Source organism: Crocuta crocuta, unplaced genomic scaffold (assembly GCF_008692635.1).
Source record: "Crocuta crocuta isolate KB4526 unplaced genomic scaffold, BGI_CrCroc_1.0 scaffold187, whole genome shotgun sequence".
NCBI lineage: Eukaryota > Metazoa > Chordata > Mammalia > Carnivora > Hyaenidae > Crocuta > Crocuta crocuta.
Window position 1 is genome coordinate 3,027,388 of NW_027532196.1, and position 12,132 is coordinate 3,039,519.

The 12,132-nt window shown below is 39.2% G+C and overlaps 2 long non-coding RNA genes across 2 annotated transcripts in view; one reads left to right on the top strand and one right to left on the bottom strand.

Moving 5' to 3' along the window:
• The window catches only part of LOC144242564 (uncharacterized), an 85,594-nt gene extending 81,969 nt beyond the window's left edge, over positions 1–3,625 (bottom strand). The window contains exon 1 of the long non-coding RNA XR_013338381.1: positions 3,511–3,625. This is a non-coding gene — a long non-coding RNA (uncharacterized LOC144242564). The remainder of the gene's footprint in view (positions 1–3,510) is intronic.
• The window catches only part of LOC144242563 (uncharacterized), a 75,326-nt gene extending 65,351 nt beyond the window's left edge, over positions 1–9,975 (top strand). The window contains exons 2-3 of the long non-coding RNA XR_013338380.1: positions 8,088–8,218; positions 9,577–9,975. This is a non-coding gene — a long non-coding RNA (uncharacterized LOC144242563). The remainder of the gene's footprint in view (positions 1–8,087; positions 8,219–9,576) is intronic.
• Positions 9,976–12,132: the final 2,157 nt, after the last annotated feature.

Consider the following 12,132-nt stretch of genomic DNA (forward strand, 5'->3'; position numbering starts at 1 on the left):
ATGGCATAGCTTTTTTTTTAATATATATATATATATATATATATAATTTGTCAAATTGGTTTCCATAAAACAACCAGTGCTCACCCCAACAAGTGTCCTCTTCAATGCCCATCACCACTTTCCCCTCACCCACACCCCCAATCAACCCTCAGTTTGTTCCCAGCATTTAAGAGTCTCCTATTGTTTGCCTCCCTCCCTCTCCCCCATGGTCTTCTGTCAAGTTTCTCAAGATTCACATATGAGGGAAAACATATGGTATCCATCTTTCTATGACTGACTTATTTCACTTAGCATAATACCCTCCAGTTCCATCCACATTGCTGCAAATGTCCAGATTTAATTATTTCTCATTGCCAAAGAGTATTCCACTATACATATAAATCATATCTTCCTTATCCATTCATCAGTTGATGGACATTTAGATTCTTTCCATAATTTGGCTATTGTTGAAAGTGTTTCTATAAACATTGGGATGCATGTGCCCCTATGCATCAAGACTCCCGTATCCCTTGGGTAAATTCTTAGCAGTGTTTTTGTTGGGTCATAGGGTAGTTCTATTTTTAATTTTTTGAGGAACCTCCCCACTGTTTCCCAGAGAAGTTGCACCAGTTTGCATTCGCACCAACCGTGTAAGAGGGTTGCCATTTTTCCAAACACTCGCCAACATCTATAGTCTCCTGACTTGTTCATTTTAGCCACTCTGACCGGCATGCGGTGGTATCTCAGTGTGGCTTTGATTTGTATTTCCCTGATGATGAGTGATGTTGAGCATCGTTTCATGTGTCTGCTGGTATGGCATAGCTCTGAATCACTGAACAAGACTTGTGGGCATCTTGAAGAGAGAATTGATAAGCATGCTATTAGTCATGGCATTTAGGTAACTTAAGTTCTTACAGTCATATTTATTTTCCTGGAGAAGTATATTCTGGAGCAAATAGTTAAGCTACTTTGCTTGTTTTCAGTACTGTTTAACATATATGGAGAAAAATATCCCAGTCTCAATATTGTTTAACACAGAGACTGGAAATTATGGTGATTTCAGTTCTCATTTCCAACCCTGCAAATCTGTTTCTTTTCTTTGGTTTGGCAACATTTTCAGGAAAGTGGTAATAATGATCAATCTCACTTTTGACTTCAAAATCCTCTGTTGATTATACATCAGGAATTTATATACAAAACCAAGTTTTCTCCCTCACATTGTATTTGATTTTATCATCATATAGTTACTAAAGACTTGTTCATTTATTTTTTTAATTTTTATTTTTTTAACGTTTTATTTATTTCTGAGAGAGAGAGACACAGCGTGAGCAGAGGAGGGTCAGAGAGAGAGGGAGGTACAGAATCTGAAACAGTCTCCAGGCTCTGAGCTAGCTGTCAGCACAGAGCCCGATGTGGGGCTCAAACCCACAAACCCTGAGATCATGACCTGAGCTGAAGTCAGATGCTTAACCAACTGAGCCATCCAGGCGCCCCAAGACTTGTCCATTTAATACACGTATTTTGAGAGCATGTTTTATGTCAGTTTAACTGTTAAAAAAAGTAAATTTGTTCCCAAAATGAATAAAGGAAATACACTCACTGTAAAATCTTTCATACTTACTTAACAAATGCCTTTCATAAGTTGAGTTATGTTTTGAAGGGCAGGGAGGCGTGCATGTAACAATCACAAGTGTTTAATATGAGACTGGATAATTAATAATCATAGAGGTGATATTTAGTTGTTTGGGGTTATGTTGACTCTATACTCTGCTTAAAATCCCAATTTTGATTTCTAGTTTCATCTCTGATATGTAAAGAGCTTGGAATTCATCAGTCCTGTTCTTATAACAAGAAAAAGGTGAATAAGATAAAGCAAAGACTTTTCTTGGAACCATCAAGAATTCAGGTCATTCATAGGGCACAGTCACAAAAATCTGGAGAGAGAAACAAATCCAGAAAACATCAGCCAAGATCTATACCTGGAGCAGAAGCTGTAGGAGCCATAATCTGGTGGAAACACTCAGGTGGATATTTGGTAGAATTGCTGGAGGCTGAGTGTACACTAGTTTGGGAATGAAAAGTTTCTGGGGCTGCAAGCTTGGGGTAGACCCTATACTTCAGTGTGTTTTACCTCCGGAACCCCATAAAGTTCTCAGGGTAAAGATTCAAGAAAGATCCCCTCAAAGTTTTGTGCAGGAAGCAGAAGTAGGGTTATCTTTGTGAAATATGCCCAGACCATTCTCCATAAGAAGGAAAGACACTGCAGGAAAAACAATGGCCAGACCTTCATCCCAGCTAGGCAAGGAATATTCCTCCCACTCCAGCCTCTATGAGCCTTCCTGTCCCACCTAAAGGGAAAAAGGAAAGCTAAGAAACATTTATGAAGGGTCATAGTCCAGGGACACAGGAAGATTGAATTCACTGAAAGATTGAGATTTAATCATAAGGTTATAGGACACTTCCACTCTGCCTTACCTTACCACAATACCAACAACACTCCAGTGTAATAACACTTGGTTTCAGCAGAAAAAACTGCAAGTGTCAAACTCTGAGGAGGAGTACTTATGAAAGCCCAAAGTTAGCAGGGAATATTAAAACAATATAGCTATAGCAAATGCTAAACACAATAGAACTCCTAGCCAGATTAATACAAAACCTCACACTAAAGGCCTATTTACTTCAGGTCCCATTACTTGATGTATATGCTTTCAACAAAAACTTAAAAGGCATGTTAAATGTCATATATGTGTGTGTGTATGTGTGTTTGTGTGTGTATCTTATGCTATATATAAATGCTTTATTATGTATTTTATATATAATATATGATTATATATAAGAATATATTACATATATTATATTCTATTACACATCCCATTTTATTACACACATATTATATCTTATATATAAGACACATATATAACTTACAAGGTCAGAGAATAAGGAAATAGTCCAACAAACAAACAAAAAAAATCCCCACAATGTTGGGGGTATGTTAGAGGGACAAACTAGTCAACTGAAAAAAACTCCCAGTGGCCAGGTCTGAGACAATTTAAGCAACATAATAAGTAAAGTAGAATCAATTATAACCCACAGTTTAAAATCTACTAGTCCATATTGATATAAATAAATGGTTGACTAAATAAATAAATGGAGAATAAAAAGCAAATCTCCCTGCAGAAGAATTACAAAGAATTTAATGTAGATACTTGTCCCTCATGGAGGTAGAGATTAATTTTCCTGTCTTTATGCATGGCCTGCACATAGTGAGTCTCTTCCAAAACATATAGTATGGGAGAAAGAAAGAGAGTGAAGAGGAACTTTACTGTGGAAAAAACTTGCAAACACTTCTTGGCCTGGTAATCAAGGTTGACACCAATAGCAATATCATCTTAAATACATGTGCTTTTGATATGATGTGATGACAGTGGCACTTTACTCTTCTGGTCTTGTTCCAGAATATCCATCATCTGTCAGATCATGAGAAAAACATCAGACAAATCCCAATTGAGGGAATTCCACAAAATAACTTACCAGTACTTCTCAAAACTGTCAAGGTCATCAAAATTGAGGAAAGTCTGAGAAATTGTCACCACCAAGAGGAGCCTCAGGAGACATGACAACCAAATATAAATTGGTATCTCAGATAGGATCCTAGAACACACACAAAAGGATATTAGGTTTAAAAAGAAACTAAGTTAGGGGCGCCTGGGTGGCTTAGTCGGTTAAGCGTCCGACTTTCACTTGGGTCATGATCTTGCGGTTCGTGGGTTCGAGCCCCATGTCGGGCTCTGTGCTGACTGCCAGCTCAGAGCCTGGAGCCTGTTTCGGTCTGTGACTCCCTCTCTCTCTGACCCTCCCCTGCTCACACTGTTTCTCTCTCTCTCTCTCTCCTAGAAATAAATAAAACATTCAAAAAAAATTCTTTAAAAAAAAAAGAAACTAAGTTAGAGGGTGCCTTAGTGGCTCAGTTGGTGAAGCCTCTGACTTTGGCTCAGGTCATGATCTCCCAATCAGTGAGTTTGAGCCCCATGTCAGGCTCTGTGCTGACAGCTCAGAGCCTGGAGCCTGGTTAGGATTCTGTGTCTCCCTTTCTCTCTGCCCCTCCCCCGCCAGCATTCTGTTTCTCTTTCTCAAAAATAAATAAACATATAAACATTTAAAAAAGAGAAACTAAGTAAACATGAATAAATACTTAGAGGTTTGTAATAATGTATCAGTATTGGCTTATTATTTGTAACAAATATATCATATTAATGAAAAGTGTCAATGAAGAAAACTGGGTATAGAGGATAAGGAAACTCTGCATTCTTGTCTCAAAATTTTTCTGTAAATCTATCTGTTCTAAGAGACAATGTTTATTTTTTTAAAAATCCCAACCTTCAAGAATAATTGTTTTGGAGAATGCAGACTGAGTCATTTGGACAGACTTAACATAATAGCAACATAAAAGATGGCTACTACGTCCAGGAAGGCTGAGCAAATTTCCATGATGTCAAACAACTCGTATGGTTCTCCTAAAGACTCGTGACCATCTGGGTGAAGCGTAAGGATGACACCAACATCTGGATACTCATATCTACACACCTATCCTTCAGCTGTGAAAAGATAGGGTCACTAGGTCACAGAAAAAATCCTCACAAATTTTTTAATACTGAGTCTTCAGTCAAGAGATGGGGATGAACTTCACATAACCTTGAAACAACACTGCCTGGCTCATTGAGAGTGGCTGTCTGTTAATGCTGACATTTTCCTTTGAAAGTCCATTGTCTTGCTTCAGGCAATAGGCTACCAAAAAAAAAAAAAAAAAAAAAAAAAAAAAAAAAGAAAGGGACGGAAAAGGCAGCTTGAGATTTATGATCTTATTGTGATTATGAAATTACAAAAAGGAGCCAGCCTTGTCCATGCTAGCTGCAGACAAGTGTAGCTATAACTAAAATTTACAGGATGCATAAAAAGAATCACATCGGCAGAGTGCTGTAAATCCTGACTGCCCAGTCACCCCAGCAAATTCCTAATGGATTATCATGCCCTCATGTTTAAATGGCTATTCTTAAGAAGTAAAGGTAAGTGACAGGTTAAATACATAAGCCAACAGTGAAATCATTTCATTTCCTGAATTTGGGATGGGTGGGACGGGTGGAATAACCCACACTGGGAAACAGAGTAGATGTCTGCAGGAAACTTTCATTCACATCCCTACTAGATGATGCACTTGGAACAAGGCTCTAGGGAACAAGGCTCTAGTTAGGGCTCTACTAACATCACAAAACAACATTCTCACCATCGAAGAGGCCACTCACACATAGGGAGAAAATCTGCTAACCTGTGGCAATACAATGAAATAACTCCTCTGAGAGGCAAACCTGGTACTGACTGGACCAAGTACATGTTATATTAAGTCTTTTTTTTTTTAAATATTTTTACTTATTTCTAGGAGAGAGAGAGAGAGACAGCGTGAGCAGGGGAGGGTCAGAGAGAGAGGGAGACGCAGACTCTGAAATAGGCTCCAGGCTCTGAGCTGGCAGTCAGCACAGAGCCTGACGCGGGGCTCGACGCGGGGCTCCAACACACGAACCGGGAGATCATGTCCTAAGTGAAAGTCGGACGCTTAACCGACTAAGCCACCCAGGCGCCCCCATGTTATATTAAGTCTTAAGAAGTCTAGATTTTATGCTGAGGGGATGGGAACTTACTGAAGAATTATAAAACTATTATTTGTTTAATTCTAGAAACATTATGATGGTTGCAGTGAGGAAGCAAATTATGAGTCTGTTGAAGTTTTCCAAGAAAGAGACAGATCAACTGGGACAATGGTCAGAAAGATATAAAGGAGGGATCAATGCAACACTGGCATCTTTGTGTGGGAGAGGAGAATGGGAAACCATTCCTAGTTGTGTGATTCTTGCAGCAGGATGGATATTGGTGCCTTCAGTAAGACAGGAAATAATGAAGGAATCCTAGGTTGGATTCTCTGGAAATGGGCTCTGGGATGGAGTATTTCATGCAGAAGCTGTATGGGAAGTCCTCTTGGGAGGCACCTGTGGGGAGTGGGGACAGAGTACTAGGTAGAGTCCATCCCATGATATGGTTATAACTGAGGACTCAACTGATCCTACAAGAGCTCTGAAGATAGAACAAGCCCTCTGAGGTTTTCCAAATTGAGACAAGGGGACTAGGCCTCCATATCCCTATGGCTCACTGGCCACAGGGTGCTCTCTCAGAAGGGTATGCCTCTGAGAAAATGAATTTCCTAGAGCCTAAGATGATTTCCAGGAAGGGATACAGGCAGATATATCTCCAGCAGCATAAGGATAGCTATACTGATTCTGAAGAGGGGAAGGAGTACCACAGTATCCCCCACAAGGCTATTTTTTGGGGGGTGGACGTAAGAGTTCAAAAAGTCATTAATTTTTGAGAATAAAATATTCTTAGACTCCAAATTCAGGAACGGAGAAAACTGATTGGTTTTGTTTTATTTCTGTTTGTTTGTCTGCTTTTACTACAGTAACAAGTAACCACCTGAGGTTATGCCCTATTAATAACAATATTCAGGTTAGCCCATCAACAACAGCCTCACTGGAGCAACCACACTTCCATTTCTTAAGATGAGCTCACCTGTGACACACCCAGATACAGACATCCAGTGGGCAACTGAACAGCTGCACAAATGAGCAGGAGCTAGAAATGGATATCTGAGTTGGAAATTAGTTGTAGTTATCAGTTCATGGCCAGTAGCTGGTACCATGAAAGCAGAGACATTGCCTGGGAGTATGTGGAAGATGAGGAAAAGAACCAGGTCTAGAAGCCTAGGAAACCTCCATGGGTTGCCATATTTATCAAACTTTAATGTGTCTATGAATCTCCTGGGGGAGTCTTTTGAAAACGTAGATTCTAGGGTGCTTGGGTGGCTCAGTCAGTTAAGTGTCCCATTCTTGATTTCGGCTCAGGTCATGACCTCAAGGCTATGAGTTTCAGCCCCACACTGTTAGTGCAGAGCCTGCTTGGGATTCTCTCTCTTTCTCTCTCCCTCTCTGCCCGTCCCTCTGTCCCTCTGTCAAAATAAATAAATAAACCTAAAAAAATGCAGATTCTGTGATTCAGTAGATGTGGTGTAGGCCTCCGAGATTCTATATCGACAGAAGACTTCCAGATATAACAGATATTACTGGTCATTGGATCCTTGTTACTATGAGTAACAGGTGTTAAATAATGGGAAGAAGAAAAGACAAAGACCAGAAGATGAAGGAAGATCCACAGAATTCACAGGACGACAATTGAAGTTCAAGAAGACAGTTAGCATTTGGCACGTCTACATGTGCTTAAACACAGGCATGGCTCGAGTGCTAATGGAAAGGCTCCAATTGCTTAGAAAGTCCTGATTAAACCACATACTTACTCCTTGTAGAGTAATATAAAAAATGAGCTCTTCTGACATGGATTCATATACAATATTAGCTAGTAGGGGTTATGTTACCAAGAAACAGAACACTGAGTGGAAGATAAAGTAGAAGGGGGAATAACCTATGCTGATTTTGAGAAAAAGGATGAGGCAGAGGAATGGCACCAGGGATAGATCAGCACTGGATAGTTGGCTGCAGAAGACACAAAGAAGGAACATCAGGGAGAGGGAAAGGAACTTTTTAAGTGCAGACAAGAAAAAAGAAGATAGACAGTGCCTGTTCAACACTATTGCCAAAGGATTGTCCCAAACCCAGAAAGCACAAGAAAGAAATGTGCATTCTAAGGAATTAGTGGATTAAGGAATGAACAAACACTTCAAATACACAATAGTTTCATAGATAATTTTGTAGGAGTGGGTGCCTTAGTTGGGGTTTCCCCCAAAGAAGGCTGGGGGCAGGTAGCTTATTTGTGAGGTGATATCATAGATAGAGCAAGAGAATAAGACAGGAAAGCAGGTAAAGCCAATATAAGTGCACATAATCAAGGTCACAGTTGTTAGTCAAAGGGGCTCACTTCTGTCAGCACTTCTGAGAAGCTTTCAGAATGCCTCCCAAAGTGTCCATCTGTCTACTCACCACCTTGCATTGGTGGAATATTATCCTCTGTAGACATTAACCCTCTACCCTTCTGGCCTGTTCTTGCTGCAGATTCAGAGGAATCCCTGAGCAAAAAAGGCATAAAGACCTGCATATTCCATGCTGGAGATCGGGCTCTGCCTGAAGAAATGAACTTGACCTCATGTGGAAATGCCCACCCACAGCTATGGCTGAATTCAGAGGTGGGATGAGGGATGTGATGCCATATGCCAAAGGCATCAACCGCAAGGCAATAAAATTGGTGGATCTGTAGATACTTTCCGAGGCAGTGCACTTTGCAGCTTCCAAGTCCAGGATGCTAATACAAAACAGTGGTTAGCTGGGGGTTGCTAGTAGTTGCCTAGCAGTCTAGAAGCTACAATCAGCCTGTTATCACCATGCACAGAGATGCTTTGTAAATACTTCCCTGGAAACTCTGTTTTCCCAAATTAATTGGCCAAGCTAAACCTTTGTAAGCAGTTGTACGAGAGGTAAACTTCAGCTTGGTCCCTGCCAAAATCATCACAAATCCTGAATTAGTCGGATGTGAATTAATGAGCTTTTAGCGGAGCTTGGTTTTTGTCAGACATATTGATCCTGGAGTGAAACAGCCCATTAAAGGCTATAATTAAGATGCAGTTTCTGTTTGAAGATGAAGTGCCTGGGCAGGGACAAATTGCAAGATGCTTGTTCCTGTGAGGCTGACAGGTGATCAGGGGATGAACATGTAGTTGGAGTTTCTCTTGTTTTCCTCCTGATAGGAAACCACAGCCAAGTTTCAAATGAAACAAATCAAGTTTACACAATTAGTTAGACCCTAAAAGCTAGAGGAGCTCCAGAGCCACAAATTACTGTTAGAAATAGTTTTCCTACTAAGCACGAGGAACGTCTTTTGTATTAAATAAACCCTCTTCTTTGCTTGCCGGCTTGCCTGCTATAATAACAGGGGTATTTTTTCCCCTAATTAGACTTCCTCTCACGAGAGAATTGCATTTGTTGGAAAGACTCATTCTAATATATGTTTGGAGTGTTAGCAAAAACCCAACAAGAAGGAGCACTAATAGAGACCAGGTGTAGACTCTAGTGCGTAAGGGACACAGCGAGAAGAGCTGCTGCCTGTGCCAGACGGGATGTTAAGATCCAGGGGTGGACAGTGGGGTGGCAGTGGTACCTGGATGGCCCAGTCAGTTAAGAGTTGGACTTTGGCTCAAGTCCTGATCTCACGGTTCCTGAGTTCGAGCTCCGTGCTCATAGTTCGTGAGTTTGAGCCCCAAGTTGGGCTCTGTACTGTGCTCTCTGCTGTCAACACAGAGCTGGCTTCTGATCCTCTCCCACTCTCTGCCCCTCCCCTGCTCATGCATGCATGCATTCTCTCTCTCCCTTTCAAAAATAAACATTAAAAAAAAATGATCTCCTGGAGAGCAGAGGTCTAGAACAAAAGCTGATGGGTGTGTAGAAAATGTGAACCCTTCTGCATTTTTCTTTTGGAAGATTCAGGAAACTTTCTGTTTCTCTCTAATATATTTCACATGGCTGGATTTTTTTTCTTTTTTGAGGAAAGTGAGGAGACGGAGGTTTGTGAGCTGGGTACAAGGTGAAGACAGACTGCAAACAGAGATCACAGGACAACTGCTTGCCACCCAAACTCAGGGCAAATGAGATCCTTTGAAGACAAGTGGTAAAAGGAAACACAAATATCATCTTCTGTACCAGACAGAAGGAGTAAGCAGAAAGGAGGGCAGGGATTTAAGGAGTGAGGTGTTGTACAAAGTACGATATACATTTCTGGTTTCATCCAACTGTAAATTGGAACACTGGTTATCACACTCAACAACAGTTAGAGGGCAAATATAATGGTGCACAGCCCAAGGAACAATAAAATACACCAGAATGTTCAAGTTCACATAATATCCTAAAATAAATAGACATAAGTAAATGAAGAAAATTGACTTTTGCCTTGAATAAAATACACAAGGAAAGGGAAAACACAGATCAGCTTAATCCCAACTGGTGTCTATAAAATCAACTTTAAGAAAGAAGCATGTGATTTTTTACATAGTTCTGATCACAAAGGTATAATATGATTTGTACTCACTTGGAAGAAAACCAACTAGCATAATAGTTACCTCTCAGGAAGACCTGAGCCTATTCAAACAAATTTACCAAGGATACCCAACCGGTCCCCATAATATGATGATTTCATGACACTCAGAGGTAGATGATCAAGTAATATGTGCACATGGAAGTATGCCAGATAACTGAAACTACTCAGGGGGAGAAACAGAGCATCTTGAAAGGGGGAGGGGGTAGAGGGCTCCTTGAACAAGATGCTTTTGAGTCAAATTGGCATTGCATTAATCCTAATAGCCCGCTACTGTAAGAAGTATATCCAACAAAATCAATGGATAACAGAATTTTGGTAATGGTTTGTTTTGGTAATGCCTTGTTCAGACTCCTTTCTGTGCTTTATACTTATCATTAATTTTATGGCAGTTTTATAAGTATTTTGGCAATAATAAGATTGACATTAGTTTTCAATATAAAGAGAAAAACTGAATTATGCATCTCTCATTCTTATCCCTTCTTTGACTTTAGAGATAAAATTTTTCATTTTGTTCTAATCCATTCGTTTGCATTGGATTTGAAAAATAAGCACAAGTTTCTTTAATTTATTTAAAAATGACATGAAAATATAGATGGCTTCAGAACATATTTTCAAGTCACATTTTTGGAGATGGAAGCCTCACTAGTCCAATAAAGATCTGATTTTCTATATTGACAATCTTATTTCCCATTTGCCATGTTCGATTTTAGCTACACATATGAAATTACCAGTACATATAGAGTCACATTCTGTATTCACACTGAAGACCTATTTACAATTTATAGCATGATTTTATCTGAAGATAATCTCATGTTTTTGGTAGCATTTTTATTTATAATGAAGTATTTCTAAGTTATTCATCTATTTTCATCAACTGGGATATAACAGTATATGTCAGTTGGAGTAAAAGACAATTTAACAAGCAAACAAAACACAAGCAACTGATTTATTGTTTGACTACCATTGCCAAGACCAACCACTTCGATAAATGTAGTATTAGTCAAGATGAACGGACCACCCCACTTCTTTAAACCCAGAAAAAATTTCTGAGAAAAATATTAAGTACCTAAAATATTTCCATGAAAATTAAAACTAATTTAACATTTCAGACTTGTGAACTGTATATGAAAGAGATAATCATATTACTTATTCTTATGAATATGTCAAACTCCCTGTTGACAATTTGATAAGCCCCTGGGTCCCCTTTGGCATCCTATGATCACACCCTTGAGATACCCTTAATTAAACAAGCCTCAACTCACACATCCCAACCCCTATGAGGTATCGGTTTGGTCAAACATTAACCCAAATCAGGCACTCATCCTTTAGCAGCTGAGAAGAATCTAGACACTGGAGAGTTCAAGGTTTCCTTCCTCTCCCCCACAAATCCCAGTGAGTTGAAGAAAGCAGGAAAGCAATTGAATTTCACATCAGTAGACATCACTAAACACCTCTACTCCCTTACACCACAAGGCAGATGCAAGTAACCACACACACACATATATATGTATATGTATATATGTATAGATAGATAGATAGATAGATAGATACAGATATATGGTAAGAATACAGATAGATACAGATATACCTTAAGTATATATTTTATATGTACATACACACATTTATACAAACATATACATGTATCACATATAAAAATGTACTACATGTATATGGATATGGATACATATATATATACATACAGATATACATGCATAAATATCAAAGTGAGCTCTTAATTTTCCATTGCTACAATTGCTTTAATAAATTACAGGCAAGCAACACTACAAATCTGCTTTTTCATAACTACTCAAATATTTTCAAAACATGTTTGTAACATGTCTAGCAAAGAGAAGATTTATTTCTTGTCTTTACCCTAAATGCCAATGGTTTAATCTAAAACCTTTTCCCATTTGAAAAGAGCTAACTAGTGAACTCTGCAACCAAGAAATTCTACTTAAATCCATTCTGAAGATGCCTTTTAAGCATGAGCAGCCATTTAAACTGAAGTCTTCA